At 45.2% G+C, this 18,664-nt stretch overlaps 2 protein-coding genes and 1 long non-coding RNA gene across 6 annotated transcripts in view; 1 reads left to right on the top strand and 2 right to left on the bottom strand.

Moving 5' to 3' along the window:
- The window catches only part of LOC311426311 (uncharacterized protein), a 28,773-nt gene extending 16,116 nt beyond the window's left edge, over positions 1-12,657 (top strand). The window contains exon 2 of the mRNA XM_084502719.1: positions 12,578-12,657. The gene's annotated coding sequence lies outside the window, so the exon portion shown is untranslated. The remainder of the gene's footprint in view (positions 1-12,577) is intronic.
- Positions 1-18,664, bottom strand: part of LOC311426441 — a 290,718-nt gene that overhangs the window by 115,230 nt on the left and 156,824 nt on the right. The gene's annotated exons all lie outside the window — the stretch shown is intronic.
- LOC311426314 (E3 ubiquitin-protein ligase KCMF1-like) overlaps positions 1-18,664 on the bottom strand; it is a 127,895-nt gene that overhangs the window by 89,524 nt on the left and 19,707 nt on the right. The window lies entirely within an intron of this gene.

The following is an 18,664-nucleotide window of genomic DNA, read 5'->3' as shown; positions in this document are numbered from 1 at the left end:
AATTAATATAGTACAGGAGGAAGAAAGGCAAGAGGGAGGAGAAAAAAAGTTTACCCCGAAGAGCAGACAAAACTGGAGAAAATAGGGGCTAAATTAGAACAAGGAAAATGGACATTGCCAGACAGGCGAGAGATATTGCCAAAAGCTTATGCAAGGCAAATATTGGGACGTTTGCATACACAAACACATTGGGGTACAAAAGCATTAAGTAATCATTTACTTAAACAATTTGGTTGCATTGGGTTTTTTGAAATAGCAAAGCAAATTACACAAGGTTGCTTAACTTGTCAGAAGATAAGAAAGTGTTTTGACAAGCAGCCACGGGAGGAAGGAAAACAGCTTATAGGCTTTTTGAGAAAGTACAAGTTGATTTCACTGAATTGCCCAAGGTAGGGAGGATAAAATATCTGTTGGTAATAGTAGATCATTTAACACAATGGGTAGAAGCTTATCCCGTAGCACGAGCTACAGCACAAATGGTGGCAAAAATTTTATTAGAACACCTGATACCTAGATATGGGATAATCCAGTACACTGATTCTGATCAGGGCACACACTTTATTTCTAAAATAATAAAATTATTATGTCAATCATTAGGTATTCAGTGGGAATACCATACTCCATGGCACCCACAAAGCTCAGGGAAAGTCGAAAGACTGAATCAAACAATAAAACAACAGTTGGCTAAATTAATGATCGAGACACAAATGCCCTGGACAAAATGCTTACCCATTGGCACTTTTAAACATAAGAACTAAAGCACACAGTGAGACTGGATTATCGCCATATGAAATGTTATATGGTATGCCTTATTCACAGGGGATGCCTCTAGGGAACAATGTAGTTGAGGATCGTAGTATTCAGAAATATATATTTACTACTGGAAGGAGATTACAAGAGCTAAGAGAAATTAGAATGATGGCTCAAACACCACCTTTAGGATTTGCTATTCATAAGATACAACCAGGAGACAAGGTCTTAATAAAAACCTCAAGGGAAGAATCATTGAAACCCCAATGGGAGGGACTATACCTTCTTTTACTTACTACTGAAACAGCTGTGAGAACAGCAGAAATGGGTTGGACCCACACATCCAGAATAAAAGGACCAATAACTACTGAAACTTGGAGGGTTGAGTCTGCTCCTGGGGAACTGAAATTAAAGCTAAAGAAGAACTAATATTCTGGCAGTAAGGCTCTGCATGAATTAAGGATGCCAAATAAAGGGGACAAGCCTGAAGGGAGGAAAGGGAGAAGGCAAGACCGGGGCAGGACCCTCCACTGCGGTGTGTATGGTCTACCGAGGGAGGCAACCCCTATGGGTATTGACTGCCGAGTGAGAGGGCCTCGACCGGACTTCTCCCGTACTAAGGCCAGGTTGTCCCGGGGAAATAAAAACAAACAAACAAACAACTATATATATATATAATAAATAAGATTTTTTAAAAACCTATTATAATTAGTTTTCCAGGAGCTGGATCACCCTCAAAGGCTGAACGGTAACACAAGCTCAAATAGATCCTGGAAGTGGGCCCAACCCCTTGATTGAAGGCATTTCTCACACCCCCACGCCACCCCCTGGACGACGCAGAAGGATGTTATACTTCCTGGTACTATTTTTACAGGGGCAATTAAGCCATGGGCAAGAATGGAGGAATAACTTTTTCATTTTGGGGGAGGAAGTGGCCAAGGCCTTTAACCTTAGTAACTGCTGGGTTTGTGGAGGACCGGGGGAATTTAAAATTGGCCCTGGGTAGCTGGCCCGGTTGAACCGAAGTGGTGGGTTAGTAATTTGAGTGAAGTTCATAATGGGACACAATTTTGGAAAGAGGAAGGAGGCCCGTGGCAATTACACTCATCAGAGCGGGATATATACTGTTTAAACAGAACAGGAACAGTAGAGGTGGGAAAAAGCATTTGTAATTGGACTCTGTCTCCCGGATATGATTGTACTGATCCTGAATGTGGACCTATAAACTGTACAGCAAGTAGTGGGAAATGGAACGCTACACATGTCCAGCTGAAAAACGGGACTTGGCTGAAATGCTCATATAAGGAATGTTTTGGACCTGGATGTAAAGCCATGCAAGAGCACAAGCAAAGGGACAATTCGACGTTCAGATCCTGAGTTGTCAGCGTGATAACACCACTAGGGAGCAGCATGTGGTAAGGGTCTACCGCTGGAGGTGGCAAGATGAGAATGGGACACAAGTGTTCTTTAAACATTTCTGGTCAGCTCGTAATATGACAAGCCGCCAAGGAGAACTTGGTTGTAATTGTAAGTGGAAATCCAGTGCGGGAGCTTGGAGGTGTACTAATACGAGTACTAATGGGGCAGACATTGTAACAGGACCACCTTGTAATGAAAACACTCTGTATTTTCACGTCCCAAAGAATAAAAGAGAATGGGATGGTCCTTTTCCAAATGGGACATGGGCTCTAAAGGGACATTATTGGGTGTGTGGCAAACAGGCCTACAAAACGCTACCAAAAGACTGGTCATGAATATGCTATGTGGGGTACATAAGACCCTTGTTCTTTTTATTGTCACAAATACAAGGAAATCACTTAGGAATAAAATTATATGATGATCTGAATAGAGTGAAACGATCTACTGATTCTTCTTTAGCCGGGGGTAGTGCCCAAAAATGGAGAGAGAATGAATGGCCTCCTGAAAGAATCATACAGTATTATGGACCAGCTACCTGGAACCTGAATGAGGTAATATCCGGGGCCCAAGAACCTATTTATAATTTGAATTGAATAATCAGGTTGCAAGCTGTCCTCGAAATTATAACCAATCAAACAGCGACAGCATTGGATCTTTTGGCTGATCAGTCTACCCAGATGAGGAATGCTATCTTTCAACATAGAATGGTTTTAGACTATTTACTAGCAGAAGAGGGGGGGTGTGTGTAGAAAACTAAATGATTCTAATTGTTGCTTACAAATTAATGATAATGGAAAAGTGGTTAAACAGAGAGACCCCCAGAGGGACCACCGGAGACTGATATGCATGCTCCAGTAGGAGGGTTTGGATGCCAGAAACTAATTATAATAATAATCCTGGTTTTTTTAGACGTAGTAATGAATATGTATTAGTCTAGGAGCATAAAAATCAGCATCTTGATGTAACGTGCGTGCATCTCAGTGGAGCAGAGACTCCCGGCGCACCCAGCGCTGTTTGCTTACCTCTATTCCTTTAATAAATTGTAAACTTTGATTATAATCCTATTTTGGGACTTAGCCATTTATAACATTGCTCTTTATAAGTACATTAAAGGAGGCTGTAGCAAGGTGGGGATTGGTCTATTCTCCCATGTGCCTGGCGACAGGAAAAGGGGGAATGGGCTAAAGTTGCGCCAGGGGAGGTTTAGGTTGGATATTAGGAAGAACTTCTTTACTGAACAGGTTGTTAGGCATTGGAATGGGCTGCCCAGGGAGGTGGTGGAGTCACCATCTCTGGAAGTCTTCAAAAGACGTTTAGATGTAGAGCTTAGTGATATGGTTTAGTGGAGGACTTGTTAGTGTTAGGTCAGAGGTTGGACTAGGTGATCTTGGAGGTCTCTTGCAACCTAGACGATTCTGTGATTGGCCTTTGAAAAGGAGACGGGAAAAACATTAGGATTCAGAGCGGATAAACTTCTGACTGAAAATGATAAACTTCTGGATGAGAATAATCATCTTAAACAATTACTGGAGAGGTTTAATCACCCATTAAATAAAATACATCCTTCTTCTCCAGTTAAGCAGGTTTGTAGATTAATGCATAGTGCAGACCCTGAAAACTGGGATTGCGATATTTAGTTTGACAGTGATGATGAGGTCAAAGAGACTACTGATTCTGAACCCCAGTCGAATTCCTTGAGACCTTTGGTTAAAACAGAGACTACTGTTTATGATGAAGATGAAATCCACACTACTGTGCGAACGATTCCATGGTCACCTGCAGAGTTGGTTAAAATACAGGAGAAGTTCTCAAGGCAGTCAGGGGAATCAGAAGTTGAGTATGTGTGGCGAGTTTCTCTTGAAGGAAGAGATCAAATTATGTTGAGTGAGAAAGAAGCAAGAGGGTTTTGGGAACCAGGAGTATTTTTAACCACCACACCAGGAGACCCCATAATTACTCTATAACTGCACGGGTGGCATACTGGGCAGGTGGTATAGATCCCCAGGAGAGAGGGGAACCCCTGGAAATTAGAGCCACAAGTTATTCTGACCTGGCTGTAGCAGTACAGAAAGCAGCCTGCATTCAGGCGATATATGAAAGAGATGAATTCAGGAAATCCCCGGTGTTAGCTCCTATCCACCCAGCTCGATTAACCCCTCTTATCCGTGGACTCCCTGATTGTCTTAAGATGTTTGTAGCAAATACCCAGGATCGCATACAAGCTGCTCGTGGGGATGGTGATCATAGGTGAAATCCACACTCCCCCATTCCCACCTGGAGTGAATTTGTACAAGACATAGATAAGTACGGATGCCGAATGGGCTGGATTAGTTCATCCAGTACTAAGCCCCCAGATCACTCCCGTCAAGTTCACCAAATCCATACTCAAAACCCAGATACCCCAAATTCAAAGAGAGGTTCAAACCTAATAAGGAATGAGGTGAGTTGTGGTGTAAGGCCCTAGGTTTGGGTGTACCCCGTCCAATCTTGCATTGTGCCTCTACAGAGGACCTCTGTACATTAGACCGATCTCTGGGTAAGAAAAATAATCCAGCTGGGGAAAACTGCCTAACCAGAAAACCCCCAACCCATAAGGAAACTGCAACTTCTGCACCGAGTCTAATTGAGGAGGCAGAAGCTTTGCAAAAAAAACTCTTGTCCCCGGGAAGAGCAGTGAGCCACCCTGCTTGGCAGGTATCAGCAATTCAATAGTTCTCTAATGAACACTCTCACCCTGTCATTGCCATTCCCGTTGGACCCCGAAAAATAGCGGTAAACTTTCTTATTGACACCAGGGCCCAAATGTCAGTAATTACACAAGACAGCACAAACCCTAGGTATAACACCTGGTCAATGCAAGGTTACATTCACAGGAATTAATGGTGTGGAAAAACAATGCCCCATCACAAAAATTTCACTCTGGCTGCCAGAGGAACAAAAATTAACCAGTACAGAAGTATTAGTCAGTGCTACACATACTAATATTTCAGGATTTAACATACTGCATGGTCGTATGTGGAAACTCCCTGAGGGAACTATGTGGAGTTTCGCGACACATCATAAGGATTCAGGCAGAGTGAAGTTAAGTCTGTTACAAACATCCATACCCTTACCCCCCTCTAAAATCACTGATGTTCGGCAATATCTGTTGCCAGCAACAGCACTTATGAGGATTGACAGGATGGTAACAGAATTGGAAGAAAGAGGCATTATTAAAAGGACTCATTCACCTTACAATTCACCAGTGTGGCTGGTAAAGAATCCAATCAGACAATGGCATATTACAGTGGATTACAGACAGTTAAATGCTAACACCACACCTTTGACTGCCACAGTTCCAAACATGGCAGAGATAGTGAAAGCCTTCTGTGCATCTACCAATACAATCACCCCAAAGGTTTATTATAAACCAGAAGAACATACTACATGATTTTATACTGGACAACCTGTGCTAGTGAAAATGCCTCAGATTGGAACAGTAGCAATGGTACTAACTACTCCCAAAAATCCCTATACATGGGAAGTCAAAGACTGTTATTTCACCCTTTTTCTAACCCTGCCAGTTGAATACAACCAAGCATATTTTATTTCCTTTTGTGTTCACAGGAATCCTGAGTGAACTGCCTGTGGACAGCTGGAGGATGACAAATCAACAGCTTGGACTGATAATGCTATGCTTTACCCTGACACTGGATTATTGGAACACGTGCCATCAGGAAAACTTAGCTACTGTGGTTGTGCATGGAGCTGAGGTGTTTCACTGTGACATCTCATAATGACCCCTTGGAACCACGCATTGTCATGGTATAGCGCAAGCACTGGAACATCTCAAAACAAAAAGGACCTAAATCTCTCTACTTCAGTTTTACATGGAAACAAAATATTTTCAAAAGATGAATGGAGTTGGGATGATTCTCTTTGAATGGCTGAACTTCAAGACACTTCAGGCCAGACAATACAAATCAGTTGCCGAATGACTAATGGATCTACTTAAAATAGGCCGACTGAAACTAAGACAATTTATACTGATTCTTCCAGACCACAAACTTATAGTACTGATTGCAACAAAAAAAAATGCACCAAATTCTGATCACTGGCACAATTTTACTTTCACCAAAACTTTAATTGTGTACTGTCTTTGGGGTTACTATTTGAACTTATGATCAATAGAGCAACATCTGCATCAAGTGCAAAGGATAAGAAGCCTCTGCCCCTGCAGATGTTTGAAAACATACCAACTTGGCCTCCCATTAGTCTAACTCCTTCCATCTTCAGCCCAGGTCCTTACATGATTAAAAACGTGGGACAGCAACAATTTCTTTTTAACCCTAGCAGGTCTCTAAAAAGGGTAGAGCTAGCACTACACATTAGCCTTGGAAAAACCCGAGGCAATACCTCCCTTGCCTTGAACTGCATCCAAGTGCAGTTATGGATACAATCTGTAGCAGCAGCTATCATTAGAGAGGGAGAAGGAGGAACTTTGCCCAATGAAATTCGAAAATTGATTTGGGATAATGCTTCAGAATTTGAAAAGGAGTTTCAAGCATGGTGGTAATTAGTACCATAAGCAATGCCACAGTATACATGTACAATGTATATCCAATCATTGCATTAGGCAATCATAATGGAACTATGCTTTATCCTAAGGAGCATAAAGTATGGGCCCATCAAGAGGGAGGAAAGTAGCCTAATGAAACCCTTGAAACTGTACTTGTATATATTGGGAGAGGCTATGTTTGCATGAGAACCCATTGTGATTCTATAGTCATAGATAATACAATTGTAGATACCAGTAATCACTCCCATGCTTGTGTTTGTAATTTTACCAAAAACCTAGGATGTGATTTTAGTTACTCAGCTCCTGTCAACACTTACCAACTTATTACATCCAATTATATTCTGCTTCACAATCTGCTGCCTACTACATGAAGATTTGAAGCAGTTAATGAAACAAGTTCAAAAAAATGGACAAAAGACTCTGATTACTGTCCATCATGATATAGAAGAAATACATCAAGTGATGGAAAGAGTAAAGAAAGATGAAAAACACTGTTGGTGGGACATTTTGGATAGTCGCCAACTGCCACAGAAACCTTCAACAAGATGCTTTACACTACTGTCGTATTATTAATACTCACTGTATTATGCTTTATGCTAACAATTAGTTTGTCTGTTAAACTCTGGATTATGATGAAACGTTTAGTATCCCTACACAATATACATACACTCGATAATCCTCATACAGAGGAATGTATGTGATATACCTGACACATTCCAAATGTCATGAAGCTTGAGTAACTATAGTCACGGGGTGGGTAACGTGGAGCCTAAAATGACTAGGAAAATTAAACTAATATTCACATTTTGAAGAAAATGTACAGCACTGAAGAAGCTTTCAGGGTGAAGGGTAGCTCGACTACCTAAGTGTTCCCTAGGCCTCCAACCTTAGATGCACTAGGGAAACTTGGTATGCTGACTCTAAGGAACAGTACGGAATGCAGAGCAGAGCGGAGACACCGGGGCTAGGCTCTGTGACCAGATGGGGACAATGTTCTTGTGCATACCAAGACCGATAAACTGCACATTTGCTACCCTGAGCCAACGACCTCTCACGTTTCTGACAAAATGCTGTAGTCTGGTGAACATTTGCTTATTATAATGCCAAAACACACCACCATCCAAAAAGCTACATGCCTCCAAGTTGCAAACACCCTTCACTGAGCATGCACTCTTGGAGTGCATTTAGGTGGCAAGGTTTTGGTAGCGGGGGGGGGCATAGGGGTGTCTTCTGCAAGAAGAATCCAGAAGCTGCCCCATGGTAGGTGAGGGCCCCGCTGCTGGCCAAAGCCAGGTCAATAAGCGATATTGTTTGCACCTCACAGAATCACAGAAATTCTAGGTTGGAAGAGACCTCAAGATCATTGAGTCCAACCTCTGACCTAACACAAACAGTCCCCACTAAACCATATCCCTAAGCTCTACATCTAAACGTCTTTTGAAGACTTCCAGGGATGGTGACTCCACCACTTCCCTGGGCAGCCTGTTCCAATGCCTCACAACCCTTTCAGTGAAGAAGTTCTTCCTAACATCTAACCTAAAACTCCCCTGGCTCAACTTAAGCCCATTCCCCCTCGTCCTGTCACCAGGCACGTGGGAGAACAGACCAACCCCCACCTCGCTACAGCCTCCCTTGAGGTACCTATAGAGAGCGATAAGGTCACCCCTGAGCCTCCTCTTCTCCAGGCTGAACAAGCCCAGCTCCCTCAGCCGCTCCTCGTAGGACTTGTTCTCCAGGCCCCTCACCAGCTTCGTCGCCCTTCTCTGGACTCGCTCGAGCACCTCGATGTCCTTCTTGTAGCGAGGGGCCCAAAACTGAACACAGTACTCGAGGTGCGGCCTCACCAGAGCCGAGTACAGGGGGACAATCACCTCCCTAGCCCTGCTGGTCACACTGTTCCTGATACAAGCCAGGATGCCGTTGGCCTTCTTGGCCACCTGAGCACACTGCTGGCTCATATTCAGCCGACTATCAACCATCACTCCCAGGTCCTTCTCTGCCAGGCAGCTCTCCAACCATTCCTCTCCCAACCTGTAGCTTTGCTTGGGGTTATTGCGCCCCAGGTGCAGGACCCGGCACTTGGCCTTGTTGAACTTCATACAGTTGACCTCAGCCCATCAGTGCAGCCTATCCAGATCCTCCTGCAGAGCTTTCCTACCCTCAAGCAGATCGACACGTGCGCATAGCTTGGTGTCATCTGCAAACTTACTGAGGGTGCACTCAATGCCCTTGTCCAGATCATCGATGAAGATATTAAAGAGGACCGGCCCCAGCACCGAGCCCTGGGGAACGCCACTAGTGACTGGCCTCCAACTGGACTTGGCTCCATTCACCACGACTCTTTGGGCCCGGCTATCCAGCCAGTTTCTAACCCAAAGAAGCGTGCGCCAGTCCAAGCCAAGAGCAGCCAGTTTCTTGAGGAGAATGCTGTGGGAGACGGTGTCAAAAGCCTTGCTGAAGTCAAGGTAGACCACATCCACAGCCTTTCCCTCATCCACCCAGCACGTCACTTTGTCATAGAAGGAGATCAGGTTCGTCAAGCAGGACCTGCCTTTCATAAACCCATGCTGACTGGGCCTGATCGCCTGCTTGCCCTGCAAGTGCTGCGTGATGACTCTCAGGAGGATCTGCTCCATGAGCTTCCCTGGCACTGAGGTCAAACTGACAGGCCTGTAGTTTCCCGGGTCTGCCCTCCGGCCCTTCTTGTAGATGGGTGTCACGTTTGCTAGACGCCAGTAAACTGGGACCTCCCCCGATAGCCAGGACTGCTGATAAATGATGGACAGTGGCTTGGCCAGCTCCTCTGCCAGTTCTCTCAGTACCCTTGGGTGGATCCCATCCGGCCCCATCGACTTGTGCACATCCAAGTGCCGTAGCAGGTCACCAACCAGTTCTTCATGGATGGTGAGGGCCACATCCTGCTCCCCATCCCCTTCCACCAGCTCAGGGTACTGAGTATCCAGAGAACAACTGGTATTGCCGCTAAAGACTGAGGCAAAGAAGGCATTGAGCACCTCCGCCTTTTCCTCATCTCTTGTAACTAAGTTTCCCCCCGCATCCAGTAAAGGATGGAGATTCTCCTTAGTCCTCCTTTTTGTGTTGATGTATTTATAGAAACGTTTTTTGTTATCTTTAACGGCAGTAGCCAGATTGAGCTCCAGATGAGCTTTGGCCTTCCTAATTTTGTCCCTGCACAGCCTCGCTACATCCTTATAGTCCTCCCTAGTGGCCTGCCCACTTTTCCAAAGATTAAAAACCCTCTTTTTTCTCCAAAGATCAAGCCACAATTCTCTGTTGAGCCAGGCTGCTCTTCTTCCCCAGGTACCAGGTCTGGCTGGAATGTTAACTTTCCCTGCAGCAGCCCATACAGTGCTGTGCTCTGCACTTGTAGCTAGAACAGCAGTGTTATCACACCAGTGTTGTGTCTACTGCTGAGCAGTGCTGGCACAGCATCGGGACTCTCTCTAACCCTCCTAGGGTGTGGGCAAAAAAGTGAGAAAGAAACATCACCAGGGCAGCTGAACTAATCCAACCAAAGGGATATTCCATACCATATGATGTCACACTCACCAATAAAGGGTGGAAACAGGAAGAAGAGGGGAGGGGTGGGCTCTCGTTGTGAAAACGTCGGTCCTCCTCCCGAACACTGGCTACGTGCATTGAGGCCCTGCTTCAAGGATGTGGTCAAGCATCACTCATTTGTGGGAAGTAGAGAGTAATTTCTTTCCTCTACACTTCCACACAGCCTTTGTTTTAATTTTTTCCCTTTCCCCCTCCCTTTTCCCCTTTCCCTTTTTTCCCTTTAGTTCAATTCTTTAATTAATTATAAATATTATAATTATTATTATAGTATTATGTAAGTATTATATTATATTACGTGTTATATTATATTGAGTATTATATATTATTGTATTATATTTAATTAAATATATAATAAAAATAATAATAATAGTTTTTTCCATTTAATTAAATTATCCTTATTTCAACCTGTGAGTTGTTCTTTCCTTTAATTCTTCCCCTCCTCTTCTAAGGAGGGGGAGAGAGAGAGTGGTTGTAGTGGAGTTCAACTGCCTACCACGGTAAAACCACCACAGTCCTTTTTGGCGTCCACCGTGGGGCTCGAAGGGTTGAGATAGCAACAGAATTGATTAAAACGCTTACAACTAACACACTTACTCTCTAGTAACCATGTTCAGTGTCTTGTTAATACTGTCTTGTTTGATCATATGTCATGCAATCCCTGTCATGTTCTCCTTTCTCCTCTATATCTGATCCGAGAATGTGCTACAATCTGAGTTCGTTTTTTTTAATTTGCTGTGCTGCCAAGCACTGGCCTTGAGTTTAATCTGGCATTCAGGCTCTGCACTGTTATCATTTGGGTCTCATGAAAACTATCTTTTAGAGAATATTCAGAACTACACTGCCTTCCATTCCTCATCTGGAAGTCAGAGTATGAATAATATCAGGAATGGTACCTCCTCCTCCTTTCACAGTGGGCTAATTACAACAGTTTCTGAGTATTTTGAATATCCATGTGTAACCCATATATTGCTATTTCTAATTCTGAATAACGGGTTTCCTCTTCTCTCTAAGATTAGTCGATTGTTTAGAAAGCTTACCCAGGAATCTGTCTTGAAACAGTCTTGTGGCAAGGTGTGTGGGAGGATATAGGCAGGTACCTGTCACGAGTGTCTCCTCCAATAGTTTTGAACTTCACCCCTGAACAAGTGCTAAATCCTAAAAACCTGATAGAATGTTTTAAGAGTCGTATGCCCTGACCCTGATAATGCCGGAGAAACGACAGCTTGCAGCATTGTGCTGGGTTCTGGCTTACTCCTATCAAACACTATTTAACATCATTAATTGTCAGCTCGTTTAGTAAGGGAAGAAGCTAAGAAGGAGGGAGAAGGGGAAATGGCAGGCACCTCTAAAGCAGAGCCATCACAAAAACAGCAGGAAGAAGAGATGGAAATCATAAAGGAATCAGAAACCACTCGATCCCTATCCCTGAGCGAGTTGTGAGAAATACGAAAGGATTATGGTCAACGCCCAGGTGAACACATCCTCACCTGGCTGCTTCAATGCTGGGGCCAATAGCCAACAATTAGAAGGCAATGAAGCCAAGCAGCTGGGATCCCTCTCTAGAGAAATGGTAATTGACAAAGTAATTGGGAGAGGAGCACAGGTCCTCAGCCTCTGGAGACGACTTCTGGCAGCTGTGAAAGAAAGATAACCCCATAAGGAAGATATTGTATATCAAGTAGGCAAGTGGACCACTATGGATAAAGGTCTCTAGCATCTGCGGGAATTAGCTGTGCGGGAGATGATTTATAGTGATTTGGACAATGCCCAGACACCTCAAGATCCCGATGAAGTCCAGTGCACAACATCCATGTGGCGTAAATTTGTGCGAAGTGCACCATCAGCACATGCCAGTACACTGGCAGTATTTAACTGGGAGGAGGGGATGGGACCAACAGTGTATAATCTGTCCTGCCAGCTTCAAAATTATGAAGACAATCTCTCTGCTCCGCTACAGTCCTGTGTCTCAGCTGTGGAGAAACTGTCTGAAAGACTTCACCAGCTCGTGGAAGGAGCATATTCCCCCTCATCTAGACGGAGTGATACTTCAGCCACTAAGAATCAGCATTTCCTGCTCAAGAGAGAGAGTACCCAAGATGCACACCACGTGGCACCTTGTGGTTTTATCTGTGTGACCATGGGGAAGATATGAGGAAATGGGATGGTGTACCTACTTCAACCCTAGCTGCTTGGGTACGTGAACTGAAAGGAAATACAGCAAGACAAGAGGCTCCTAAGAGAAACGCTGCTCCAGTGTCTCTTGGGCAGTTCCCCAGAGGCAGTAGAAGAGCTAATGTTGTTCTTGACCCTGATGAAGGGACCTCTACCTCTCATTTGCAAGAATTAAGTGGCAGACGCTCCAACCAGGACTAGAGGGGCCCTGCCTCTGGCCAGGTAGAGGAGAGGGATAACCGGATTTATTGGACTGTGTGGATCCGATGGCCTGGCACATCAGAACCACAAGAATACAAAGCTTTAGTGGACACTGGCGCACAATGTACCTTAATGCCATCAGGCTACCAAGGGACAGAACTCACCTGTATCTCTGGAGTGACAGGGGGATCCCAACAGCTAACTGTACTGGAAGCTGAAGTGAGTCTAACTGGGAATGAGTGGCAAAAGCATCCCATTGTGACTGGCCCAGAGGCTCCATGCATCCTTAGCACAGACTACCTCAAGAGAGGATACTTCAAGGATCCAAAAGGATACCGGTGGGCTTTTGGCATAGCTGCTTTGAGCACAGAGAAGATTAGGCAGCTGTCTACCCTGTCTGGCCTTTCAGAAGACTCTTCCGTTGTAGGATTACTGAAGGCTGAAGAACAGCAAGAACCAATCGCTACCACAACGGTGCACTGACGGCAATATCGCACCAACCGAGACTCCCCGATTCCCATTCATGAGTTGGTTCATCATCTGGAAAGCCAAGGAGTGATCAGCAAGACTCGCTCACCCTTTAATAGTCCTATATGGCCAGTGCAAAAGTCTAATGGCGAGTGGAGGCTAACGGTGGACTATCGCAGCCTGAACGAAATCATGCCACAACTAAGTGCTGCAGTGCCGGACATGCTAGAAATTCAGTACGAACTGGAATCAAAGGCAGCCAAGTAGTACGCCACAATTCATATTGCTAATGCATTTTTCTCCATCCCTCTGGCAGCAGCATGCAGGCTGCAGTTTGCTTTCGCTTGGAGGGGCATCCAATACACTTGGAATCAACTGCCCCAGGGGTGGAAACACAGCCCTACCATTTGCCACGGACTGATCCAGTCTGCACTGGAATAAGGGGGAGCTCCTGAACACCTGCAGTACATTGATGACATCCTTGTGTGGGGAAATACAGCAGTTTCTGAGAAAGGGAAGAAAGTAATCCAAATTCTCCTGAAGGCTGGTTTTGCCATTAAACAGAATAAGGTCAAGGGACCTGCACAGGAAATCCAGTTCTTAGGGGTAAAATGGCAGGATGGACATTGCCATATTCCGATGGATGTGATCAACAAAATAACAGCAATGTCTCCGTCAACTAGTAAAAAAGAAACGCAAGCTTTCCTAGGCCTTGTGGGATTCTGGAGAATGCATGTGCCAGGCTATAGCCAGCCTGTGAGTCCTCTATATCGAGTGACTCGAAAGGGAACCTATTTCGAGTGGGGCCCTGAGCAACAACGGGCCTTTGAACAAATCAAACAAGAAATAGCTCGTGCAGTAGCTCTTGGGCCTGTCCGTACTGGACCAGCTGTGCAAAACATACTTTACACTGCAGCTGGGGATCATGGCCTCACCTGGAGACTTTGGCAGAAAACCCCAGAAGAAACTCGAGGTCGACCTCTGGGCTTCTGGAGCTGGGGCTATCGAGGATCAGAAGCCAATTACACCCCAACTGAAAAAGAGATACTAACAGCTGAGGCAAAGATATTGTTGAGTACCTCAGCCTTCTCCATGTCTGTTGTCATTGGTCCTCCATCTACATTTTTCAGAGCTGGTACAATCTCCTTAGTCTTTCTTTTCTGGCCAATGTACCTGTAGAATCCCTTGTTGTTATTCTTTGCATCCCTTGCCAAGTTTAGCTCTGTCAGTGCCTTGGCTTTCCTGATCCCATCCCTGCATGTCCAGACAGCATTTCTGTACTCTTCCCAGGGCACACAGTGTTTCCACTGCCTGTGCAGTTCCTTCTTTTGCCTAAGTTTGACAAGGAGGTCATTGCACAGCCTTACCGGTTTCCTGCCTTCCCTGCTTGATTTATTGCACATGGGGATAGAGAGCTCTTGTGCTCTAAGAAAAATATCTTTAAAGAGTTGCCAGCTCTGATCAGATCCTCTGTCCCTAAGGACAGTGTCCCATGGGATCTCATCCACTAGTTCTTTGAACAACTGGAAGTTGGCTCTTCTAAAGTTGAGGGTCCTAACTTTGCTCTTTGCCAAGCCTATATCCCTCAGGATCACAAACTCAACCAGGACGTGGTCACTGCAACACAGACTGCCTACAATCTTAGCCTCTTTAATGAGGTCATCTACATTGGTAAGCACCAGGTCCAGTAACACTTCTCCTCTGGTTGGTTTGTCTAATACCTGGACAAGGAAGTTGTCCTCAATGCACTCTCCAGGAGTCTCCTGGACTGCTTACTGCCTGCCATGTAGCTTTCCCAGCAGACATCCAGGTGGCTGAAATCCCCCATCAGGATGAGAGCTCGTGAGCACAATACTTCTGGTAGTTAAGCAAGTAGGCTTCATCAAAAGGCTCCCCTTGATTGGGCGGCCTGTAGTAGACCCCAACCACAAGGTGCCCTTTATTGGTCTGGTGCTTAATTTTTACCCACAGGCTCTCAACTTGCTTGTGGCTGCTTCTCAGCAGCAACTCTTCACAATCTATCCACTTCTTAACACAGAGGGCAACACCCCCACCCTTCCCCTTCCCTGCCTATCTCTCCTGAAAACCTTGTAGCCCTCCATTCCAGTGCTCCAGCTGTGTGATTCATCCCACCACATATCCGTGACAGCAATTAGATCATAGTTTTCTAATTGCACCATGGCTTCCAAATCCTCCTGCTTATTCCCCATGCATTGGCGTAGAGGAACTTCAGCTGGGCTATGGGCCACATTACCTTTTTAGAGGAGTCATTCCCAATTCCTATGGGACGATTCACAGATATCTCACCGTTGTTTTCTGGAGTATTGGCATGCACTGGTTCCTTTGCATCTCTTCCAGGTATGTCTCCCCCCCCAAAGTTCAGAAGACAACTTCAAATGAAATAACAGTCATTCTTCAGAGTACCCTGTACTGGGTCTGGCTGAAATGTTAACTTTCCCGGCAGCAGCCCATTCAGTGCCGTACTCTGTACTTGTAGCTGGAACAGCAGTGTTATCACACCAGTGTTGTGTCTACTGCTGAGCAGCAGTGGCACAGCATTGGGCCTTTCTCTAACCCTCCTAGGGGGTGGGCAAAAAGTGAGGAGAGAAACATCACTAGGGCAGCTGACCTAAACCAATCAAAGGGATATTCCATACCATGTGGTGTCACACTCAGCAATAAAAGGTGGAAACAGGAAGAAGAGGGGAGGGGTGGGCTCTCGTTGAGAAGACGTCGGTCCTCCTCTCGAACACCGGCTGCGTGCGTTGAGGCCTTGCTTCAAGGACGTGGTCAATCATCGCTCATTTGTGGGAAGTAGAGAGTAATTTCTTTCCTCTGCACTTCCATATAGCTTTCATTTATTTTGTTTGTTTGTTTTCCTCCCTTTTTCCCCTTTCCCTTTTATTTCCCCTTAGTTAAATTGTTTAGTTCATGGTAGTCTTTATTTAATTATTATAATTATTTCCCTTTAATTAAATTATCCTTATCTCAACCCGTGAGTTGTTCTTTGCTTTACTTCTCCCCCTGCTTATCTAAAGGAGGGGGAGTGAGAGAGCGGTTGTGGGGTTTAGCTGCCCAGCACGGTAAAACCACCACAGTCCTTTTTGGCGCCCAACGTGGGGCTCGAAGGGTTGAGATAACAATAGAATTGATTAAACGCATACAACTAACACACTTGCTTGCTAGTAACCATGTTCCTTGCCCTGTTAATAATAATGGCTTTGTTCATATGTCATGCAATTCGTGTCATATTCTCCTTTCTCCTATATATCCGATCCGACAAAGTGCTACAATCTGTGTTCACTTTTTTTAATTCGTTGTGCTGCCAAGCACTGACCTTGGTTTTACTCTGGAATTCAGGCTCTGCGCTGTTATCATTTGGGTCCCATGGAAACTATCTTTCAGAGAATATTCAGAACTACACTGCCTTCCTTTTCTCATCTGGACACGAGTTTATTAATAATATCAGGAATGGTACCTTTCCCTTCTTTCACAGTGGGCTAATTACAACAGTTTGGGAGTATTTTGAAGATCCATCTGTAACCCATGTATTGCTATTTCTAATTCTGAATAACAGGTTTCATTTTCTCTCTAAGATTAGTCGATTGTTTAGAAAACTTATTTGGGAATCTGTCCCGAAACAGTCTCGTGGTGAGTGGCATGGTGTGTGGGATGATGTTAGCAGATACCTGTCACGAGTGTCTCCTCCAATAGTTTTGAACTTCACCCCTGAGCAAGTGCTAAATCCTAAAAACTTGGTAGAATGTTTGAGAGTTGTATGTCCTGATCCTGATAATGCCGGAGAACAACAGCTTGCAGCATTGTGCTGGGTCCTGGTTTATTCCTATCAAACACTGTTTAACATCATCCAGCAACTTGAAGAGAGGGAGGAAGTCTCTGAATCTGATGACCCAGTAACACATGCTGTGGCTGACCCAGAGGACCAACCAACTATGGTATCAGTCGCCCCCATAGTCAAGTCAAAACAATGGAAACGGAGGTCAGCTCGTTTAGTAAGGGAAGAAGGCTCTCCTAAGAAGGAGGGAGAAGGGGAATTGGCAGGCACCTCTAAAGCAGAGCCATCACAAAAACAGCAGGAAGACGAGACGGAAATCATAAAGGAATCAGAAATCACTCGATCCTTATCCCTGAGTGAGATGCGAGAAATACGAAAGGATTATGGTCGACGCCCAGGTGAACACATCCTCACTTGGCTGCTCCGATGCTGGGATGCTGGGGCCAGTAGCCTACAATTAGAAGGCAATGAAGCCAAGCAGCTGGGATCCCTCTCTAGAGAAAGGGTAATCGACAATGTAATCGGGAGAGGAGCACAGGCCCTCAGCCTCTGGAGACGACTCCTGGCAGCTATCAAAGAAAGATATCCCCATAAGGAAGATATTGTATATCACATAGGCAAGTGGACCACTGTGGATAAAGGTCTCCAACATCTGCGGGAATTAGCTGTGCGGGAGATGATTTATAGTGATTTGGACAATGCCCAGACACCTCAAGACCCCGATGAAGTCCAGTGCACAACATCCATGTGGCGTAAATTTGTGCGGAGTGCACCAGCAGCACATGCCAGTACCCTGGCAGCAATTCACTGGGACGAGGGGATGGGACCAACAATGTATGATGTCTCCTGCCAACTTCAAAAATATGAAGACAATCTCTCTGCTCCGCTACAGTCCTGTGTCTCAGCTGTGGAGAAATTGTCTAAAGGACTTGACAAGCTTGTGGAGAAAGTATATTCCCCCTCATCTAGACAGAGTGATACTTCAGCCACTAAGAATCAGCATTCGCCTGCTCAAGAGAGAGAGTACCCAAGACGTACACCACGTGGCACCTTGTGGTTTTATCTGCGTGACCATGGGGAAGATATGAGGAAATGGGATGGTGTACCTACTTCAACCCTAGCTGCTCGGGTACGTGAACTGAAAGGAAATACAGCAGCAAGAAGAGGGGCTCCTAAGAGAAATGCTGCTCCAGTTTCTACTGGGCAGTACCCCAGAGGCAGTAGAAGAGCTGATGTTATTCTTGACCACGATGAAGGGACCTCTACCTCTCATTTGCCAGAATTTGTGCATTTGCAAGAATTAAGTGGCAGACGCTCCAGCCAGGACTAGAGGGGCCCTGCCTCTGGCCAGGTAGAGGAGAGGGATAACCGGATTTATTGGACTGTGTGGATCCGATGGCCTGGAACATCAGAACCACAGGAATACAAAGCTTTAGTGGACACTGGCGCACAATGTACCATAATGCCATCAGGCTACCAAGGGACAGAACTCACCTGTATCTCTGGAGTGACAGGGGGATCCCAACAACTATCTGTACTGGAAGCTGAAGTGAGTCTAACTGGGAATGAGTGGCAAAAGCATCCCATTGTGACTGGCCCAGAGGCTCCGTGCATCCTTGGCATAGACTATCTCAAGAGAGGGTACTTCAAGGATCCAAAAGGATACCGGTGGGCTTTTGGCATAGCTGCTTTGAGCACAGAGAAAATTAGGCAGCTGT

The sequence above is a fragment of the Aythya ferina genome (genome assembly GCF_964211825.1).
Source record: "Aythya ferina genome assembly, chromosome: W".
NCBI lineage: Eukaryota > Metazoa > Chordata > Aves > Anseriformes > Anatidae > Aythya > Aythya ferina.
Note: the sequence above shows the minus strand (reverse complement) of the source record. Positions and strands in the feature narration are given on the sequence as shown.